Source organism: Grammomys surdaster, unplaced genomic scaffold (assembly GCF_004785775.1).
Source record: "Grammomys surdaster isolate TR1022 unplaced genomic scaffold, NIH_TR_1.0 64, whole genome shotgun sequence".
In the NCBI taxonomy this organism is placed as follows: Eukaryota; Metazoa; Chordata; class Mammalia; order Rodentia; family Muridae; genus Grammomys; species Grammomys surdaster.
The window spans coordinates 8,126,440-8,150,974 of record NW_021604566.1 but is presented as its reverse complement, the minus strand read 5'-3'; positions in this window follow the sequence as shown (position 1 = coordinate 8,150,974).

The following is a 24,535-nucleotide window of genomic DNA, read 5'->3' as shown; positions in this document are numbered from 1 at the left end:
TTCAGGAGTAGAGTAATAGTGTATTTTATTACTTAATATAGTAACCATTTGGCTGGATTATCCTTTAGATGTCCAAACCACTTATCGCTAGCAGTGTTCTGAGTCTCAGTGCAGAACATAGCCCTGACACAGGAGAACAGGACACAGATACTTGATTCACACTTACATAAATCTTCTTTCCTCTTCGGAGTACTATATTATAAAAGCATAACAGAATATAAGTGAAAGAGAATCTGGGCTTAGGTTGTTTCACTCTTTCCATTCTTACTGAATACTTCATGCCTTGAAAATCCTTTTAATATTCTTTGTCTACTTTGCTTAGTATTCTGGAAAAAGGAAAACGCAAATTCTTATCCCATGGCAAAGCACAGCTTAACAAGTATCACCATACCTCATGGCTATCCCCATTGTTCCATGTCCATAATACTCAGAGGTCTTTCTGTGGCTAGGAAGCAATCCAGAGACTCTTTTATTTTGGAGTTGTGACTTTAGATGGAAATCTCTCATCATCTTTTCTTATTGTATGTTTTCCTTCTTTGAACTATCTCAGTGTTATTTCTATGTACATTTCTCACTTAAGAATTATTGCAATATTCATTCTAAAATATGATTCTTTTATTTTCTCCCATAGAAATGAAGCTTATGATCTAAAAAAATCAAACTTTAATAAACCATCAGCATGATAATGCAGCACGACCTCTTCAGTACAATTAAAAACTTTAAATCATTTTGTTCTTCTTATTGGAAAGATAATAGATAAAAATGTATCCCCTCAAAGAAAAATAATAGCACAGGAGCACTTATTTTCTTCTTTGCTCCTCAAATTTGTCTTTTAGAAGTTGAGAGCAGATGACATCTTTGTCACTTTATTTAGACATCAACCAGGCAGGTCGGTACCCTGGTAACCACTGCACAAAGAAACTAGTGAGGTATCTGAAGAAGGATAATTCCTTCCTCATTTGGGTCAGTTGAAGGGAAGTAAAGGTATTGCTTAGGTTGAACTGTGTAAACCTTCTGCACGAATATGCAACTAAACAGAGAAGGTAGGTTGATCGCTGTCATCCCGTCCCCAAAGCTCTAATTCAGGATGGTATAAATAAGTCCCTGAGACTTAGGCAATTCCCACTAAATCCATGCTTCTCAATGGTCCTCAACAAGACTTCTGAGCTCTCAACAGTCCCACCTACAGTGAGTCCCAGGATTATAGTAATGGTACACCTATACTAAGATGGGGATAGCATAATTTAATACTTCATGACAATACTATACCATGACCTTTATTTCATGGAGAGAATTCATAGGACCAATAAGTTCTTAGTGAAGACTTGTCTTTCTTTGGTCAATACCATATCACACTTGGAGAAATGAAAGAATGAAAAGACAGATAGTATTTTTGCCTTCTTGGTATTTTGCTTTGCTGGGAGAGAGATACACAATAATGAACAATATAAATAAGAAGCACAAATAGAGAGGAAGCATATTTTAAAATCTCTCTATGGCATGAGGCAGTTTCACACAAAGGTTGATGAATAAAATACTAGGGAACTGGTCTCTGCAAGGCAGAACACAAGCCACACTGGAGATGGAGAACATATTTCTAGGAGAGAATTGATAGAGATAATGGTATGTAGCATTCCACAAATTCAATTGCAAAGAGCAGGCATAGTCAGTGTTCAACAAGTGCAAAACAACTCTTATGTATGTCATCTGAGAACAATCCCACAAGTCAGGTGTGTATAAACAGTAGAATTGCAAGTGGGAGCTCATAAAACAAAACAAACAAACAAACAAACAAAAAACAGTGCTTCTAGCTAGGCATACTTTTCCCCTTCTTTCTCAAGAGCCCATTTTACTGCAGCTGGACTGAAGCTTAAAGAGGGATTTTTTTCCTTGTCTTTTTTGTCTTCCAGATTTATCCACGGTAACTATCAAAGCCAAAGAAGGTGACATTGTCCTCCCATGCTCCCATCCCCTAGCTCTATCATCTTCCCACGTAAGGAGGCCTGACAGACCCCAGGAACATCTTATCCTGCAGGGTTCCAGGGTTACACAGGTTAGAATCACTTACCCACCAATTCCCTGACTGCTGGATTCACCTGGGTCACAGCAAGCAGAGGTGAGCTGCACTCTGTCCCCTAAGCTCTATCATTCTAAGCTCGGCCTTCCTTCCTGGGGAGACATGTGGGACCCCAGGAACATTCAATTCCACCTGCAGCACAGCCAGCAGATGTGAGCAGTGTACTGTTCCCTGAGCTTCACTGTCAGCTCTGCCTGCCTCCCTAAGGAGCCCAGTCTGCATCAGGAACACCCAGGCAACACCACAGATAACCAGGTGGATAAAGGCCAGTGTAAGAGCACAACCAACAAGAGCCAGGGCAATATGGAACCACCAGAGCACAGGTATCCTACCATATAGCATAACATATCCTACCTGGATAGCATAACACAGTCAACTCACAAAAAGATGACCTCAAATCCAATCCAATAATGAGCCTAAGAGACCACTGCTGTCAGACCAGACTACTACTATACCTACCAAAACTTTTAATCACCACAGATGGATGAAACAGAATATTCCCTAACAAAACCAAATTTAAACAATATCTATCCACAAAGCTGACCTTTTAGAAGATACTAGAAAGAAAAGTCTAATCCAAGGAGGATGACCACACTCAAGAAAACATGGGAAATAAATAATCCTACAACAGCAAAAACAAAAGAAGGGACACACGCGCAGGGGTGGGGGAACATGCACACTCACGCCTCAACAAATCGAGGAATTAACAATCATTGATCATTAATATCTCTCAACATCAATGGACTCAATTCCCCAATAAAAAGGCACAAGCTAAGAGAATGGATATGAAAATAGGATCCATCATTCTGCTGTATATAAGAAACACACTCAGCAACAAAGATAGATATCACCTCTGAATAATGGGTTTGAAACAGGTTTTCGAAACAGACTGAAGAAGCAAGTAGGACGAGCCATTCTCATATCCAAGAAAAGAAACTTTAAATCAAAATTAATCAAAACAGATGAGGAAGGATACTTCATACTTCTCAAAGGACAAACCAACCAAGATGATGTCTTAATATGAACAGATATGCTGCAAATGCAAGGGCACTCATTTGAAAAAGTAAAGATTACTAAAGCTTAAATCAGATATCAAACCCCACACATTAATAATAGAAGATTTCAAGACTCTACTCTCACCAATGGACATACCACTGAGATCAAACTAAACAGAAAAATAATAAACTAACAGATGCTATGAATCAAATGGGCCTAACAGATGTCTACAGAATATCTCACCCAAACACAAAATAATATACCTTTGCCTCAGCACCTCACAGACCCTTCTCCAAAACTGACCATGTGGTCAATCACAAAGCAAGCCTTAAGAAATACAAGAAAATTGCAATAGCACCTTGTGTCTTATCAGACCACCATGGATTAAAGCTGGACTTCAACAACAACAGAAAAAACAAAAAGCCTAAAAATTCATAAAAACTGAACAACTCTATACTTAATGATCACTGGGTTAGAGAAGAAATAAAAAAGAAATTAAACATTTTGTATAATTAAATGAAAATTAAAGTGTAACGTACCCAAACTTGTGGGAAACAGTAAAAGCAGTGTTAAGAGGAAACTTTATAGCACCAAGTGCCTCCAGAAAGAAATTGGAGAGAGCTCACAATAACAATTTAAAGCACACCTAAATGCTCTAGAACAAGATGAATCAAACACACTGAATAGCAATAGATGACAGGAAATAATCAAAATCAGGGATGAAATAAATAAGTTAGAAACAAAGAAAGCAATACAAAGAACCAATGAAACCAAGATCTGGTTCTTTGGAAACATCAACATGATAGACAAACCCCTAAACCAAACTAACTAAAACTCAGAGACAATATCCAAATTAACAAAATCAGAAATGAAATAAAAGACATAACAACAGACACTCTGGAAATTAAAACAAAACATCTCCCCCAAATTAGATATTACTTTAAAAGCCTGTACTCCACAAACTTGGAAAATCTAAATGAAATGGATAGTTTTCTAGGCAGATACCACTTTAAAAAGTTAAATAATGATCAGGTAAACTATTTAAATAGTCCTATAACCTCTATGGAAATTGAAGCAGTCATTAAACATCTTCCAACCAAAAAAGGACTATTACCAGATGGTTTTTAGCTCAGAATTCAACCAAACTCTTCAAAGAAGGGGTAATACCAATCGCCCTCAAATTAATCCACAAAACAGAAACACAATGAACATTGTCAAACTCATTTTGTGAGGCCACAGTTACCCTGATACCTAAACAACACGAAGACTCAACATAGAAAAATATTTTTAGACCAGTTTCCCTTATGGACATTGATGCAAAAATAATAAAATACTTGCAAATTGAGTCTAAGAACACATTAAAAACATCATCCACCTTGATCAAGTAGACTTCATCTATCCTATGCAGGATAGTTCAATATACAAAAATCCACCAGGTAATCTAACATATAAACTAACTGAAAGAAAAAAATGTATGATCATCCCATTAAATCCGGGCATGGCATCTGAGAAAATCAACACCCTTTCATGATAAAAGTCTTGGAGAGAGCAGGGATTAAAAAGTACAAACCTAAACATAATAAAGGCAATATGAAGCTAACCAATAGCCAATATCAGATTAAATAGAAAGAAATTAAAGCATTTCACTAAAGTCAGAGGCAAGACTGCCCTCTTTCTCCCTATCCAACATAGTATGTGAAGTTCTAGCTAGAGCAATAAGACAACTGAAGGAGATCACGGGGATACAAGTTGGAAAGGAAAAAGCCAAAGTATAGCAATTTGCAGATGGTATGCTACTATACACAAATGTCCAAAACATTCTACCAGAGAATTACTATAGCTGATAAACACCTTAAACAATGTGTCTGGCTATAAAATTAACCAAAAACCAGTAGCCCTCCTTTATACAAAAAATAAATGGGCTGAAAAAGAAATTAAGCAATGAACACATTTTACAATAGCCACAAGTAATGTAAAATATCTTGATGTAACTATAACTAAGCAAGTAAAAGATGTGTGTGTCAATTACTTCAAGTCTCTGAAGAAATTGAGGAAATTAACAAAAGATGGAAAAATCATAAATAGATCAGGAGGATTAACATAGCAAAAATGCTCATCTTGCCAAAAGAAACCTATAGACTTAATGCAAATCCCATCAAAATTTCAACACATTGTTTATAAACATTGAGAGTACAATTCTTGACTTCATAGGAAAAAGCAAAAAAAAAAAAATAGGATAGCTAAAGGCAATCCTGCACAATAAAAGAACTTCTGGAGGTATGATTATGCTTGATCTCAAACTGTACTACAGAGCAATAGTAATAAAAACTCTATGCTATTTCCCTAAAAACAAACAGGATTATCAATGGAATTGAATCAAAGTCCCAGAAAAAAACCCAAACACCTACAGACATTTAATTTTTGACAAAGAAGCTAAAAGTACACAGTGAAAACAAGAACACATCTTCAACAAATGGCATTGATCTAACTCTATGTGTGCATATAGAACAATGCAAGTAGACCTACGTTTATCACCTTGCACAAAACTCAAGTCCAAATTGCTCAAAGACCCCAATCTAAAACTGGATATACTAAATCTAATAGAAGTGAAAGGGGGAAATAGCTCTTGAATGCATTGGTACAGGAGACAACTTCTTGAACAGAACACCAAGAGCTCAGGCACTAAGATCAACAATTAATAAATGAGGCCTCATGAAACTGAAAAGTTTTTTATAAGGCAAAAGGCACTATCAATAGGACAAAATGGGAGCCTACAAAATGGGGAAAGGTCTTCACCAACACTGTATCGAAAGAGCTCTAATATCTAAAATGTATAAAGAACTCAAGAAATTAAACACCAACAACACAAATAGCCCAATTTAAAATGGGGTATAGAGCTAAACAGATAATTTTCAACAAAAGAATCTTGAATGACCGAGAAGCACTTAAAGAAATGGAAAAAAAGAAGAAGAAGAAGAAGAAGAAGAATTGTTCAATGTCCTTAGTTACCAGTCAATGCAAATTAAAACAACTCTGAGATTCTACCTCACACCCATCAGAATGGCTAAGATGAAAAACTCAAGAACATCATATTCTGTAGAGAATTTGGATCAAGGATAACACCCCTCCATTGCTGGAGGGATTGCAAATCCCTAAACTGAAGAATAGATTAAAAAGAAATATGCGGTACATTTATACAATCAAATACTACTCAGCTTTTAAAAACAAGGACATCAGGAAATTTTCAGGCAAATGAAATGGAGCTAAAATATATCGTCCTTAGGCTCAAGAGATGGCTCAGTGGTTAAGAGCACTAATTGTTCTTCCAGAGCTTCTGAGTTAAATTCCCAGCAACCGCATGGTGGCTCACAACCATCTGTAATGGGATCCGATGCCCTCTTCTGAAGTGTCTGAAAATAGCTACAGTGTACTCATATAAATAAAATAAATAAATCTTTTTTAAAAATAACAAAGTAAAAAATACCATCTTGAGTGAGATAACCCAGGACCAGAAATATATGCATTGCATGTATTCACTTATAAGTGGTCATTACCATGAAGTACAGGATGACCATGCTGCACTACACAGACCCAAAGAAGCTAAATAAAAAAGAGGGACCAAAGGAGGATGCTTGAATTTCATTCACAAGGGAAATTAAATAGACATCAGAAGTGGAGGGAGAGAGACAACTGGATTGGAGAGGGTGTGGGGAGCTGTACAATGATGAGGATCAGAAATGGGGAGAACAGGGATAGAGGGTGAGAGGGCTGGCAAAGAAAAGAGAAATCAATGTGAGGAGGGAGGGCATCTCTGGGACAAGTCAGAGACCTGGGGCAGGTGAGGCTCTAAGGAGGCTATGGGGGTGACCCTAGCTGAGATTCCTAGCAGGAGGGCATATGGATCCTGAAGAGGCCACCTCCAGGAGCCAGGCAGGATTTCCAGTGGAGGAAAGAGAACACAAATCCATCCACAATACCTTCAATCCAAAATTTGCCCTGCCTACAAGATGTACTGTGATAAACATGGAGCAGAGTTTGAGGAAATGGCCAACTGACGGCTGGACCAACTTGAGACCTAACCCCATGGAAGAGAGCCAGTCCTTGACACTATTAATGATAATCTGCTATGCTTGCAGAGTGGAACCTATTACAATTGTTATCTGGAAGGATCCAGCAGCAGATGGAAACAGTTGTAGAGACCCACTGAGAAACTAGGCAGATCTCAGGGAGTCTTGTGGATGTTGGGCAAAGGTTGAGAGAACCATAGGGATAAAGGACACCACAAGAAGACCTACAAAGTAAACTAACCTGGGCTAAGGGAAACTCACAGAGATTGAATAACCAAGCAAAGAGCATGCATGGACTGGACCTAAGCCCCCTAAACACAATGTCCAGATGTTCACCATGGTCTTCATGTGGATGTTTTAACAATCGGAGCAGGGATCATCTTTGACTCAGACTTTGTTGCCTGGTCTTGCATCACTTTCCCCTTGTTGGGCTGCCTTGTCTGGCCTTAGTCAGAGATGATATTCTTGGTCCTGATGAGACTTGATGTGCCAGGGTGGGTTGCTACCCAGGAGGGGTGCTCACCTTCTCTGAAGAGAGGAAAAGCATAAGGGAATTGGAGAAGAGGGGTGGAACAGTGCAACTGAGACAAGAAGAGGAAATTGAGCTGTGATCGGGATGCAAAGTGAATAAATAAATGGAAGAAAAATAAGGTAACTGGGTATAAAAGCCAAAAAAGTTGTTTGTTATATCTTATGATCAGTAACAGGAGAGACACTGATGAATCAAGGGTGGTTTAAAGGCTTCCTGGTACTAGAAAATATCATCCTTAGTGAGGTATCTCAGATGCAAAAGGACATACATGGCATGTACTCAAAAATAAGTAGACATTAGCCAAAAAAGTACAGAATACCGAGGAATCCACAGAACTCAAGAAGGTTAACAAGCTGAAGGGCCCAAGTGGAGACACTTTCTTCCCACTCGAGAGTAAGAAGAAAGCAATTACAGGGAGGAGAGGGAAAGAGAGACCTGAGTGGGAAGGGGGATAAAGAAGGGAAAGGGGGAACATGATCAGATACTGGGGTGGACAGGAAAGAAGCCCAGAGAGCCATCAGAATGAATGGAAACATGCAAACTTGAGAAGTGGGAGGTGGTGAAACACTCTAGAATGTACCAGAGACCTGTGGGGTGAGAGATTCTCAGAACTGGAAGGGAAGAACCTTAGATGAAATGCCCAACAGAGGGGAAAGGGAACTTGTAGAATCCACCTCCAGTAGAAAGATGGGGCATCAAGTAGATGGATGGGGTTGTCATCCAACAGTCAAAATCTGTGGCCCAGAATTGTTCCTATCTAAATGAACAGCAGGGACAAAAATGGAGAAGAGACTGAGGGAAAAGAGATCCAGTGATCAGCCCAAATTGGGACCCATTTTAAAGGGGAAGCTCCAAGGCCTGACTCTATTACTGATGCTATGGTGTGCTTACAGACAGAAGTCTAGCATGGCTGCCCTCCAAGAGGTCCAACAAGCCCTGACACATAAATAGCAAGGACTGCCTAGTCTGGCCTCAGTGAGAGAAGATACACCTAACCCTTGAGAGACTTGAGGCCCCAGGGAGTGGAGAGGCCTGCTGGGGGAAGTTTAGAGGTGGGGACTTCCTCTTTGCTGTTTATGTGTCAGGGCTCTTGGACCAGCTTGTGTATACTGCCTCGTTGGTAGCTCAGTGTCTGAGAGATCTAGAGGGTTCGGTTTAATTGAGACTCCTATGGGGTCACTCTCCTCAACTTTTTCCAGCTTTTCCCTAATTCAACTAGAGACTTCAGCCCATTGGTTGGGTGTAAGTATCTGCATCTAACTCCGTCAGCTGCTTGTTGGACCTCTAGGTTATGAGTCTGAAATGAAGTTGTTCATAGAGTAGACTGTATCTGGTGGCTGAGAGGAAAGATGTAGACTTGACATCTGTCACTGACTTGTGGGTTGCCATCTATATGTGTTCCTGGCATTCTCCCAGTACAAGCGCATATATTTCTATGTACAAATTACTTTTTTTTTTATGACATAACCTCTCACAATGCAGCTCAAGCTGGCCTCATGCTCACTGTTCTCTTGCTTTGGTTTCTGCAGTGTTGAATTTTTAGGTATCTTGGGAAAAATTTGTCTTTATAAATAAATATGCATAACCACTAAATTGAATTAGGAACACCTCTTGGAATTATTTCAATGGGCTACATCAACATTATTTATACATCAAGACTTATTATGATATACTGAAGGTTAGAACTCCAATCCATAAATTTTTGAAAATACAATTAAACCCACTGCAGAGGGTCTAGCTCTACTTGCAGAATTCTATAACAATTACTGTCTACTTTCTTGTTCTTTCTGCTCTTTACAATGCCAACCTCTTGAAGTCTCTTATCCTTCAAATCTAATTCAATGGACACCTCCCCATTTTTCACACAAGTTTTTTTGTATTCCTCTAGCTAGATTCAGCAAAGTTCCTGGGGTCCTAAAACAAGTTGTTATGATTTATCTTAAATGCAGTTTCATTTATTTTACTAATTAATTTGTCTACTGTTTTCATTATGATACTATTCAGTAAATAAATACTTTAAGCTAATATACGTATCTCTAATGTGTTTCTAATGCCAAACTGAACTGTAATTTCTCCAAAATAAGAGAAGCAAAAAGTGTTTTACTTAGAATACAAAAGCATATTTTTCTGTATGTAGGATGGAAGAGAAGAGCATATCCTCAAGTGAACTCAAGAGAGACATCACCCAGAAAAGGCCTCAGAGGACACTCTTTTTGTTGGTCCCTCATAAAACAGAGGCAACTGACTCGGCACCTTGCTTATATCACATCTCTGTGTACCTGAGTACTGGTTCTGTCTAAGGATGAACTCTACCATCAGGCTGATAGATAAATTGCTATATTGATTTATTAATTTGCAGTGAGAAATGGACTGTCATAAGTGCTGAGGCCAGTGGCTCCTAGTTAGTTCTGACTGAAGAACTTGATATAATCAGAAGTCTGCTGAGTCAGTGTGAAGTCAAATCAAGGGAAACATGATTAAGTGATTGAAATAATTAATGACATCAGTCCAAGTTAAGCTGATACCTTGTGATTCTGTTGCCAAAGGAATATTGGTCCTTAGCTTGCTGAGCTACACAGATAGATACCAGTATTGTTTGAACCTTGTATAACATGATTATTCTGGGCTTTATAATCTTCTGGAATCACACCTTCATTTTAATAACCAAATAAAATACTTTATTGTTTCCATGTGGCATGGCTATAAATATTTCAGTCACATCATAAACAGTTCTCAGTTTATCTTGCTCCTCATTACTGTTTCTCATTTTAACTTCTCCTCAAAGGTACCTCCCACCCCACTTAAGACTGCTGGCTACCTTATGGTTATCACTGAATGATGCTTTATTTACTCATGGGTAATTTTTTATTTAAATTTTCACACAATATATTTTGATCATATTCTTTTACCTCCTCCAACTTTTTTCAGATCTGCCTCACTTCTCTATTCAGCCAACTTCATATTCTTCTCTAAAAACAAAAGTAAAAATGAAACAAAAAGAAAACAGAAAGACAAAAATACTAACATGAAACAAAATTGCTAAAAACAAAATCCATAGACTCTATTTTGTTTTGGGAAAAATGGGCCTAGGGCCTGTTTATGGGGCATGCCTTGGAGTATGATTAGTATATCCAGTAAAACTCCATTAAAGAAAAGTAATTTCCCCCTTCCCAGGGGGTATCAACTGTAAATAGCTTCTTGGTTAGGGGTGGAGTTTTGTGTTCATTTCTCCTCAGTGCTGAGTTTTTTGTCTGGTTTAAACACGTGCAAACCTTTTGTATATTGTCACAGTCCCTGTGATTTCCTCTGTGTATAACTCCTCTTGTGTCTATAAGATGTTATTCCCTTTGAGTCGTCATGCCTCTGGCCCTTCCATCTCTTCTTCTTCCTCATAGATCCATGAGTTAGAGGAAACGGGGACTGAGGACTCCAAAGTCTTTCACCTTTTCACATGATCTAGTTATGAGTATCTAGATTAATTATCAATTAATACAAGAAGAGGCTTGTCTGGTGAGCATTAAGCATGCGTTGGTCTGAGTCTTAGCCTAATTAACCTAGTATGGCTGCTGCGAGTCTCTAGGGAATGGTTCTGTTGGTCACTTGGAATCATAAGGAATGGAGATGGCCTAGAAACAAAGTGTGAAAGAGGTAGTGGCAAATAACTACACAAACTCTGGTTTCACACCAAGAAAGGAAGTCCTTAGAGTATATGGAAGGACCAGATTTACCACAGGGTACACCAATACCAAGTTCTCAGCACAAATGAGATGTATTAGCACCAGAAGGACAAAGGGCAGGGAATAATAGACAAAGACAGGATACAGAAGATGAAGGAGCAAAGAAAAGGAACAAGGAGGGAGAAGGGATATTTTTTCCTGGAAAAACAAAGGACTCCTTCTGGATAGAGAGGACACAGATGTGGCTTGTAGGCAAATGACAATTTAAAAATGGAAAGGGGAAGCTCCTTACCAGGATGAGTTTGTTTGTTTTCATTGGGCATGCTAACTAGTTAAGTGAAGTGGGGACTTTTGATTGTTGGACTTCAATACTTTGATAGTTGGATCTTGGGAGTAGGGAGTGGACAAATAAGAGAATAGATCTTGGTGGCTAAATTTAGGGATGTAATCTATAGTTAGCGAGGAAGATAGAAGAGGGAAGGGCAAGGCCTGCCAATGCCATGTTTGCCATGTTCATACCTCCTACTCCTTCAGTATGGAGATGAACTATGAGGAAGGGTTCCTGAGAGCAGGCTGCAAAAAGATGAAGAGTATATTTGAAGAGATTGGATCAGAGGGAGGGACTGTGTGCAGTGTTGATTCTCATGTCTCCATCTCAGCTTCCTACATATATCTCCAGAGCAAGACGGTCACAAGACTACTAGTTTCCTGATTTGCCAAACCAGTGTCATTGGAGAATTTCAAAACAAGAGTAGACAGAAAAGGTAAAAATATATATCATTACTTCCAAAAATTCCAAAAACTATTCCTTACTGGTACTTCCTCTATCAGCTATCATGTTGATAAAGTCACATCAAGTATAGATTAGATCTCTTCTCTTGCTGAATTTTGGCTCTCTTACTCTTCTGAGCTTTCTTGTTGACTTCTCCAGCCCTCATGGAAAAGTAGTAGTAAAATTCCTTACATAAAACAATAAATAGTCTCATGCTGTATGAGAAAAGAATTATTTTCATAAAGTGTGTTTCAATTTTTACCTGTGCCAACACCTTTCTAGGCTCAAGATTCAATGGAGCAGAGGTGATACATACACAGTCCATGTTCCAGGAAGTGTTCATGGAAACAATTATATAAATGAGTGCATAGTTGTAAAGTAAGGCTAGTGTTCTGGGAAAAGAAACATGGAATTTGGGAAATGTTATTGAGAGACACTGTGGTAGACTCATGAAAATATCACTCAGTGGGCAAGAATAGTGAGAGGGCAGAGAGAAAAGGGTGTTTAAGTGTTGCCTCGCAGGGAAGGAGGGCACTGGGCTGCTCAGGAAGCCAACAGAGTTTGGTGTGACTGAAGAGGAAAAATGGCAAAAGACCACTAGATGAGGCTGGGGAAAGAGGCAGAAAGGCCAAACTGAACATCAATTTGGAGGCTTGCTGAGGCACAGATTTCAGTTTTAAAAATAATAATAGTAATTGTTTCAATTCAGCTCAAAGATAGTGCTTCATGAAGGATTGTTAGAGGCAGGAGCAGCAGCCAAGCAGACAAAAGAGACAGAAAATGAGCTTTCTTTGGAGACAGTAAGAGCAAGCTGGCATGAATTAGATTCATCAGTGAGAGGGAATGAAAGGGAGAATGCCACAGCATGACTCAGAGATGTGTAAAATGCAATGGGAAGCCAAGAAGAAAGGCAGCATATGGAAGATAAGTGATGACTTCTACCTGTTATGTCAACTCTGAAGTACCCTTGAGACATCTCCATGTAGTTTAAGGTGGGTACTGAAGATTAGTTGAGAGTTCTGGGCTGTTATTTGAATTTCAGATGTAGTTAAAGGTGGATGAGACTCTCTGGGAATGAGACTATGAATCAGGAAAGCAGGGAACCTACACAGGAACTTTTAAGCTCCTGAGGCTCAAAACAATGGGAAAGGGATAGCAATATATAGGAAGAACACTGCTAGACCAGAATAGGAACAAAATGAGTGTATACAAATGTACACGAGGAATGGTTATGTGTGTGTGTTATCATAGAACTTTAGCAGCTGAGCTATAATCGCCATCTTTTCACAGAAATCTTGTTCCACAGACACTTTCTCTGAAATGTAAGAAAATAAAAAGGCCAGTTAGAAACAGGGATGTGTATATGGATAAATTTTATATTATTGTTTATGAAATTAGGTTAGGGGAGTTTAAATGATAACAACACTGCGATTGATAGACAGAATTACTGCACTAGATAGTACGGGAACAGATGAAGCCCTGAATGAAAGCCACCCATCATGGGCATCTCAAGCAGACCAGGACACTAACTATACAGTTAGTGCATCTTCAATAAACGAATGCTTTTAGTTCAAGAGTAACCTCACTCTAGACAAGCTTAGCTTGTCTTCAAACTACTTGAACTTTTGTCTCACATGGCTTCAAACTCCCATGATCTACCTTGAGTTCCATAATTCAGTAAAACAACTCACAAAACTCTGGGAAATGCTTGCATCTATTGATTTATCATAAAAGACACAGCACAAATAGAAAACATGTATAGGGAAATGAAAAGAAAGAAGAGAGGTACATTACCTTCCCACTCTTTTCAGGGGAACCAACTTCAAATATCTTGGTATGTTCCCCAAGCCAGAAGCTATAGAATTCGATTTGGGGGGGGATTTAATGGAGGTTGTATTAATGTGTATGGTTGAGTAATTCATTAGCCATTGCTACTTGTCACAGTAAACTTGACATGCTTACTATAGACTCATGTTTTCAACACTTGGTCACCAGGTAATGGTTCTATTTTTAGAGACTGTAGAAACTCTGTGATGTGGTAATTAGCTGTCAGATGTAGGCCACTAGGGGCAGGAAATAGAGGATTATAGTTTTTTTCCTATGAATCCTTTTGTGCTTCCTTTATTCACTAAGATATGAGGGGTTACTGCCTCAAGTTCCAACCCCTGTGAGTGTTTCTCCCTGACTCCCTGACCTGTATGCCTTCCCCACAGTGATGCACCATTCTTTCTGAAATGAGCCAGAATAAACCTCTTCTTCCTTAAGTTGCTTCTGCGGGTATTATGTCAGAGTGGAGAGAAAAGTAATGATTCCAACTCTAGTCCACTAGAGATTAGCAGTATAGCTAGAAGCTCAGGCTTTCTCACTATGCTTGCATTCTCTGTTGAGCAGCTCCAAAGCTATCCAGAGATTCACCAAGGATCACCTCATTAACATAAACCCAGTTAAAGTGGAAAAATTCTCTTACCCTTATACTATATAGTATTCTGAAATTCTATAACAGGAAATTAAGAGAAAGCTCAAACATGAATTTCTTAGTACTTTTCATGATGTCACACTTGGGTGATGCACTTGGTTGTGGGCAATGTGAAAAATACCAGCTAGGTTATTTACATTTTAATATTTTTGCTGCTGTCCTCATTGATGTTTAGCCTGTCCTGCATGTGTTTAGCTAAGGCACACTTGTTTAGTGAACTCTGGTCAGTGCATCCTAGATAGAAGCTCTGTAATTTGTCCAAATTGATGTGTTGATATGTGGTTCTCTTACCAACTGATCATACTTTGTGTATGATCACACACACACACACACACACAAACACACATTTAATCTTTTTCTCAAATTATTTAAGAATACCTCATGGTGGCTTTCCAAAACTAAATTATTACATGGGGTTAATTAGTCTCCCCACAGGATAGAAATAAAAAGATCAAATGGCTATATGTGTTCTACTACTTCATCAGAATGTTCCCTGTTATGTTGTCTAGCACTAAACTGTTATTTCTTTTGTATTACTGAAATATTTACATATGATCCCTACTGACATCTACCTAAGCATCTCTCTCCATGCTATTGCTCAGTTTCTTGTGCTCAGATGTTTCCTCAAAGTGCTTCAAAAGTTAAAACAAAGCTTATGATTTTTTTAATGGAAGAAAGTTATGCTAAATTTATTAAGAACTACTTAATAAACTACTTAAGTTTGCTATGAAGATAGCGGGGCATGTGTTCTTGTTATATGTTGGAGCATCTTCTGCAAATAGCCAGAAGTTGGAAACAACCCAGGTGTCCTTCAACAGAGGAATGGACATAAAATTATGTGGTATATTTACACAATGGAGTAATACTCAGCTACTAAAAGCAATGAATTCATGAAATTTGTAGGCAAATAAATGGAACTAGAAAATATCATCCTGAGTGAGGTAGCTCAGTCACAAAAGAATACACATGGAATGTACTCACTGATAAGTGGATATTAGCCTGAAAGTTGAGAATATCCAAGATACAATTCACAGACTACGTGAAACTCAAGAAGAAGGAAGACCAAAGTGTGAATGCTTCAGTGCTTCTTAGAACGGGAAACAAAATACTCACAGAAGGACATATGGAAATAAAGTGTGAAATAGCGACTGAAGGAAAGGCCATCGTGAGACTGCCCCACCTGGGGATCCATTCCATATACAGTTGCCAAAACAGGACACTATTGTGGATGTCAAGAAGTGCTTGCTGACAGGAGCCTGATATAGCTGTCTCCTGACAGGCTCTGCCAGAGCCTGACAAATACAGAGACTTCACAGCCAACCATTGGACTGAGTGCAGGGTCCCTGATGGAAGAATTGGAGAAGGGACTGAAGGAGCTAAAGGGGTTTGCAGCCTCATGCTGGGGAGCAACTATGTCAACTGGTCAGGCCCGCCGGAGCTCCAGGGGACTGGACTACCAACCAAAGAGTACACATGGTGGGACTCCAGCTGCAGATGTGGCAGAGGATGGTCTTGTTAGACATAAGTGAGAGGAGCATCCCTTGGTTCTGTGAAGGCTCGATGCCTCAGTGTAGGAGAATGCCAAGGCGGGAAGGTAGGAATGGGTAGATGGGTGGGTGAGCACTCTCATAGAGGCAGGGGGAAGATTGGATAGGGGCTTCCAGAGGGGAGACCTGAAAAGGGGATAACATTTGAAATGTAAGTAAAGAAAATATCCAGTAAAAGAAAGAAAAAAAAAGAACTACTAAGGTTGCCAGATACCCTGTGTTTCAAAATGAAATCTATCATACATGGTATAACACATACTCTGCAACATTAAATATGCACTGCCTGTAAATTTTTCTAGTGATCTTAGCTTCATCTTTAAATAAAATCATTTAATTTTCTAAATGATAAAATTATGTCCCCTCAGAGGTCTTCAAGAGTCTGACATACTCAGAGGCAGATGCTCACAACTAGCCATTGAACTGATCATGGGGTTCTCAATAGAGGAGTTAGAGTGAAGACTGAAGGAGAGCTGAAAGGATTTGCGGCACCATGAGGAGAGCAACAATACCAACCAACCACAGCTCCCAGGGTCTAAACCACCAGCCTGGGAGCACTTAGGGAGGGATCCAGCGCTTCAGTTGAATATGTAAGAGTGGAGGGCCCTGCTGGGCATAGGTGGAAGAAGAGAACCTTGACCTCATGAAGGCTGGATGCCCCAGGGGGTGGGAATTTTGAGGGTGGGGAGGTGGGAGTGGGGGGGTAGATAGAGGTTACATCCACAGAGAAGGAGGAGGAGGGGTGAGGGGATTGGGGGTTCCTGGGTGGGTGGGGGATGGGGTAAGGGGACAACATAGGAAATGTAAATAAAACATCCAATAAAAAAATAAAAAATAAAAATAAAAAAAGGAAAAAAAGGAAAAAAAATTATGTCCCTTAATACCTATGCAGGCATCAGTCTAGACCAGTTACTCTAATCCACAACTCTGGTTTCTTTTCTTAATGGGAAAGAACCTTTGAAGAGGCAGAGCAATGCAAGTAGCTAATGTGCTTGCTTTCCTAACTCCTCCTTACATTTTACTAGCAAAGTACCCCAAATTCACTTTTAATAGATGATGATGGCTTTCAAATTAAGATAAGCTGTTTCACACAGGTCACATAGTTAACCCTCGACACTTGATTACAACCATTTATTGCTACAATTGTCACTGAGACATAACAATAAGTTATGTTGTTACGAACAGAATGTGCTAGAAGGCAGAGAAGCAGCCTTTAGAGATCTGGAGCTACATGACAATGGTCAAACCTTTCAGCCTTTCCAAGGTTTAGCCTTTCCAAGGCTCAGCTTTGGATATCTTATATGATAAATAATAGGATGGTGTTATAGCAGGAAATAATTAGACCTTAATTTTGTTCATCTAGTTTAATGATTTTATGGGATGCAATGGGATATTTACTATTTTTTAATTTAGTTTTACTTCTCTGTGTGTATTACATGTGTGTACACATGGGTGCATGTACAAATGGGTGGATGTTTAGATATGTGGACGCCAGATGCTGGTGCCCAGTGTCTTTCTCTTGTGGGGCACATGAGTCATGTGACCTGAGCAAGAGTAAGGTCGAGATGTGTCCAAAATCCCAACAATATCATCTTGAGAAGGGCAGGAGTAAGGATTATTCCTGTCTTGTACCAGGCCTGTATTCCAGGGAAGCCCAGCTTCATCCTTCTTGAAATAGCTTCATGGCCAAATCATAGGTTTTTAAGCACGTAGAAATCCTCTTCATGTGAATGAAGCATTCCCAGCTCCTCAGCCCCAGTAAACAATGTACACTCACCTCAAAAACCCCAACTGCAAGGTTTATATAGCCCTTGTTCACCCTGAATGAAGAGTGCTGTTTCACTGCATACTGTCCAGAGAGAGTTGTAACACTGAAAACTGTCCCATAGAAGGCTTCCTCCCACCTCCACCCTCAGATCTTGCAAATGCACTCCTCTGGACAAGCTCTATTCCTTTCATTCCAGCTCACAATGGTGCCCCAATACCACAAGGACAGAAGTAAAGCCCAGCCCATATCCTCTACTACTCTCTACCATATGTTTTGGGAGAGGATCTCTTTCTTAGCCCTGTAGCTTATCGGTTGGCTAGATCAGATATCCCTGAAAGGAGGTAATCACGTCCCCAGCCCCAAGATCATAGGCACAAGTCACCATGGCTTGCATTTTTGTTGTTATCGTTGTTTTGAACATGGGACCTCTGGTTTAAGAACCTTATATACAAGTATAGCAAGAACGTTACTGCTGAGCTATTCCTCAGATTGCACTGTGAAAGTTGAATACACAAATGTACCATGCAATGACAACTCAGGGTGCTTAGGGTGTCTATTAACTAAGCATTCATCCACCACTTCTTATATGAGTACCACATTTCATCTAGCTATTTGTATTATTCTTAGATGTACATATCAGAACAGTGACTTTCAGAGACTGGGAAGCAGTGGCAAACACTTGGTCCCTGTTTCATGGAGGTTATAAGGACAGAGCCTGGTGCTCTACCAACTGGTATAGTGACCATAGTTAGCAATAATGATTCTCTCCCTTTTCCTGTGTCATTGATTAGATTTTAAATTTGAGCACATTACTTAAACCATGAGTCTCTATATTCATTGGTGAAGTAGAAAAAAATGCCACCAACCTCAGATGGTTGTTGTGAAGATAAACAATTAAAATATAGAGTGATGTTTAATGCATGTTTGTTCATTTTCCTTTCCTTCTCCCTATCAATAAACCATATGGTTATTCTGAATCAGTGATTCTAAATGAAGGGATCCTTAGAGTGAAGTTTAGATAGAAGACCCCAGCTCTCCCAGGGTTTCTTTCTTTGCTTCAGACAACACACAGTTTTTACACTCTTAAGTTTGAACCACAGATGGACAGATTGAACCTTAGTTTTAATGATTGTGGAAGCACCTCTTCTAAGGTTTCTGATGATGAGACCTTCTAGAATTAATCATAAGAACTCTGGTTTGAGGGAGAGGTGGGAAACTGTGCATATGTACAGGTCATGAAAATGCTCTTGGCACAGTTTTCAAGTTCATCTCCAGAGACTCAGCTCCACTCAAGAGTCCCTGGCTTTTCCCAGAGTGAAGTTTTGCCATACCTCTCTGAATTCTGTTGGTCCTTATGAACCCTGATGGAACCACTATGGCAGGTGGTTGTACTCAAAGAAACAGTTGTCTTTGTTTTTTATTCAAACACCCTTTATTCCAACATTAAATGTGAAAAGAAGAAAAGCTTTGACTGGCACCAAGAAACGACTGTGAGGGAGTCACTGAGTAATGCCCAGAACTGCCCAGAAATACGACTAAGTATTTATAGTGACACTGAAAAGCAGGTGGCCTGTTTCCCCTGTTTTTCCTTGTAAAATGTTAAGTTTGTTCATAATTTTCAGAAATCATTTTAGAAGTGCTGTGATATAACCAAGCATCATTGCTGCTTGCAACCTACACTGTAGCCATCTCTAGCATCCAGCAAATACAAGAGCTTTGGCTGGCTTCCACACACCAAGCAAGGCTAAAACCTGGGAATTGGACTTGCTTTCCATTTTGGATTTTACTTGTTGGAAGAATTTGGAGAAAGAAAAATATTCACTCACTCCAGCCACAACAAAGCCTTTATTGTTTAAATTATATTCACTGAGAAAAATTATGAAGTTTAGTTGGATGACTCTGTATATGAAGTGTCACAAAATGTGGCATCTCAGAGTGGTCAGGTCATTCTTCCATCTCACCCTCTTTAATTAGCACATTAGAAGATGAAGTCTGTGAATTTATTGGTTCAGCTTGATGACAATTCTCAAAAGAACCCAGGGTGGCTTCACAGTTATAAATAGCAAAATGATCATAGTTTGTTGGTTTTATCATTTTCTATGATATTATGGAAACTTTTGATCCCTTCATTGCATTGTCTACAGGATACCCTAATCTGCTCTGCTGCTATTGCTAGTAATCCACATTGTCATCTAATTTTATTTATTTAATCTTAACTTCTATTTCTTTATTTAGAAGGAAGGGAATGATTGTAATCTGCTTATAGAAAATTAAGCATATCCTTGTGTTATCCAAAATCTTAAATAGACTTGACAATGAATTCTTATTAGATACTGCAAACTGTGGTGGCAAGTGCTTTGCATACTACAAGAGCACAGGCTGGTGCCCTCATGGACCTCATCTTACAGAATTATCAGAGATGGACTTCATCTTACAGAATTAGCAAAGAAAATGTTGCATGTTATTGTGCACAATTTTGCCTTGTTCTAAGCAGTTACTTTGATATCAAAAGTCAAACATGTCCAAACTGTGATGATTCAAATGATATATAAATAAATAAAATGAAACACAGCAAGGGGGCTGGATCTGAAGCTTTTCAAAGGAGTGTGCATGTTCACATTATCTAGGATTGCAAAGCTAAGTGGAAAATTATACTGTAGGCATCTCAGTTTAGTCTTCATGAAAATGGACAAAACTATTTAACTACAAATGAATACACGTACTCGTTATCATTTAGATAGCATTTGTCCAAAACATTAATTTGGATTTCAATCTCCTTTTCAATTAAAAATCTAGAGAAAACCAAATAGTTGAAATGCCATGCGAAGGAAAGGGGACCAATGATGGACAATGATGGAAGGAAACCAATGATGGAAGGGGATGTCTCAGAGGGCCCATGCTGAGGCATCTCTTCCCCATGAGGGACCAGCCACAAGATGGTATAGCATAGAATAGAGATTATTCATGGCCTGGGGAGGGGAGCCAGGAGGGTAATAGAGGCAGAGAGAGAGAGAGAGAGAGAGAGAGAGAGAGAGAGAGAGAGAGAGAGAGAGAGAGAGGAGAGGCCGTTCATGACCACGTGGAGGGAGGGGGAATGGGGAGGGGAGAGGGGGCAGAGCAGAGAACCTGCAGGAAGAGGGAGCAAGGGAGCAAGAGAGAGAGCAGGGGGCAATTGGTCCCTTTTATAGTGGGCAGGCCTACCTGGCTGTTGCCAGGTAACTGTGGGGAGGAGCATGCCTGGCTGTTGCCAGGTGACTGTGGAGGTGGAGTTTAGACAGAATACAAACACCATGGAGACAGGAATAATGCAAGTCAAGTGAGACCTGGGCCACCCAGCCTCCCTGTACCCTGTCACAAGTCAGCTGTTAAGAGCTTATAAATATTTCCTCTTGCAAGAAAGTCAGCTTACATTTCAGGCTGCTCAAAAATGAAAACAACTTCAGAATATATTGTCCAGCCAAAATACACATTTTATTTATTATAACCATTTATTGTGGGTCTTAAATTACTCCTCCTATAATTTTGACCCCAAATGAGATAAATCTGTTTTCCAAGCCAGCTCAATTACAGTAAATGTCTTTGCTCCAAAGTGGAAGCATGAATGGTAGGAAGAATGTCTCATGGTCTGCATCTGGAAAAATGAGTACTTTCACAAAGCAGGGGAAAAATACATTTATTTCCTTTAAAATATTTTGACTGTCACAGATCTTATATAAAAAAATCTTTACCTGACATTTTTATTATTTTTTCATGTAATTTTATTGAAAGTCACACACATATACTATGCAAAGACGAGAATGAAAATTATATAACAGATGTAAGGGATGTCTGCTTTTAGGAACAATACTAGAGCATAAATTTCTCCAACTCTCCCACAGGACTAGGACTCTCTTCCTGGATACTAGAAACAAGACCACACATACACACACACACACACACACACACACACACACACACAAACCCCTCAGGCATTGGAGGGAAGATAGCAAAGGACATCAGGACTTGAATGCAAGGTCCTGCATGGCTGTGGAAGGGACTGTGTGACACGGTCCACACCCCTATAACAGGCTCAGCAGGATATGGATCTCCATAAGTGCTTATGATTGCTGTGGCATGGGGCTTGTTTGCATAATAGTGTACACATTTTGTCTTATTTTCCTCCTTTGGAAATGTTCTCCCTGCCAAGGCTATCAGGGAAATGTTCTCTCTGCCAAAGTCAGTGACTTCATGATAATCAGAAACAGAATGAGTCCAGGAAGGAAGAATGTCAAATATTCCTCAACAAAATGATAAAAGCTATGACTTTCAGGATAGCTCTTAAGGCTGTGGGAAAGAACTCTGGTTACATGAGTTCACAAATGTATAAACAGGATTTCTCAACTATACAAAATATAAAGATTCAATATGAATTGTATGAGAAGTTTCAATGACCTAAAAACAAAAAAACAAAAAACAAAACAAATAAACAAACAAAAAAACAGATGCAGCCACACTAATGAATCAGTAAAGGGAACAGAATAGTTAAAAAACAAAAAAACAAAAACAAAAAAAACAAAAAACAAACAAACAAACAAAACCAAGGTTCATGGTTCAATTAATGAAGAAGTACCAGGATGTGAGGGAATAGTGATATAAGGACAGGAACCCACCCAGCTAAGATTATTGTTTGTGTTTACAAAGGCAGGCAGATTTCTGAGTTCAAGGCAAGCTTGACACACTTTGAGTTTAGGTCCAGGCTTGGTAGTATATGCCTTTGGATTCCTAAGGAATTCAAATTATGCAAAGAAATGACACGATTTCGGTCCGCAATTGATGAGCTTTTTAGAGAACTTTTAGAATTTTTTTCTAGCAGATTTTCTAGCTTTGCTCAGAAAACCCAAGAGCTATCCAGAGAGCCTTTAGAATTTTTCTAACAGGTTTGCTGACTTTGGTGGGAAAACCCAAGGGCTATCTAGAGAGCTATTACCACTCTTTAGAATTTTTCTAGTGTGTTTTCTGACTTTGGTTGGTGTACAGGCTAGTTTTGTGTGTTAACTTGACACAAGCTGGAGTTATCATAGAGAAATGAGCCTCCCTTGAGGAAATGCCTCCATAAGATCCAGTTGTAGAGTATTTTCTCAACTAGTAATCAAGGGTGGGTGGACCCATTGTGGGTGGTGCCATTCCTGGGCTGGTCCTAGGTTCTATAAGAAAGCAAGCTGAACAAGTCAGGGAAAGCAAGCCAGTAAGTAACATCTCTCCATGGCCTCTGTATCAGCTCCTGCTTTCTGACCTGCTTGAGTTACAGTCCTGTCTTCCTTTGGTGATGAAGAACAATGTGGAAGTATGAGCTGAATAAATCCTATCCTCCCCAACTTGCTTCTTGGTCATGATGTTTGTGCAGGACTCAGATAGTTCGAAAATCTGAGAGCTTTCTGGAGATCTATCTGGAGAGCCATCTCTAGTAGAGGACAGGAGTGTCAGCTTGCATCCATCATTAACTCCAAGTTATCTCTTTCATCCTTTTACCATTCCCATTTGCCCCTTTCTCAATATCTTCCCCTAAGTGGAGACTGGATTTTGGCACCTGAAAGTCTACATGGAGGTGAAGATAGTGAATTTTCTTCTCACTTTCTATTCCTGAGACTATAAAATGAACCAAAAGGTAGAATTCTGTGGGATAGAGTTTTGCATCTTAATTAAGGAGTACCACAGACTCTGCCCCTGTGGGAACATGATGTAGAATTATTTACACACCTTAAGCCAGTCTCATTTTCCAACTTTCCATATGAGCTTTTTTAGAATTGCCAATCATTAGACACGGTGTGAGAGGTCCACAGGCCCATTTGTGATGTGCTTGCAGTATAGTGGAAGGTATAATCATTTCAAAATGAATTTTTTAATTAGCACATATTCACTGTACAAAAGAATGGGCTTTATTATGACACACACATATAGTGTGCTTTAATCCTACCCATCCCCATCATACCTCTCCCACTGAATCCCTTATGTCTTGTTTTTTTTCTTTTTAATCCATTTTATGCATATGTGAGAAAACATGATATTTTTCTTTCAGAGCCTGGGCGACTTTGCTTAACATGATAATCTTCCAATTCCATGCTTTTCCTGCAAATGATATCATCTCTTTCTTTTTAATGAATGGATCACACTCATATGTCTGTGGTGTGGTTGGATAGTCCTATTTCTAGTTATCTGAAGACCTGACTCACTGACTGGTGACTGCAACATTGTTGTATAATGGATACTTTTCCTGACATCTTCATAAGTAGTTTTATTGTTTAAACTCTTCCAGAGAACCATTTTGACTGAGGTGAGGTAAAATTTCAATGTGTTTTTTATTTGCATTTTCTTAAAGGATGAGATGTTGAACATTTCTTACATGTTTATTTTGTCATTTGTATTTTTTCAATAATTTAATATTTTTGGACAATTCCATACTGTGTACAATGTATATAGTTGCTCCTCATTATGTTCTATATCCTTCTAACTTTTTTTTCCAACTCTCATCTGAAATCTTTTTTATTTGATATTTTATTTCTTTACAATCCAGAAGTTACCTTCTTTCCTCATTTTTGCCCCCACCCGGGAACTCCCTTTCCATCCCCCCTCCTCCTGCTTCTTTGGGG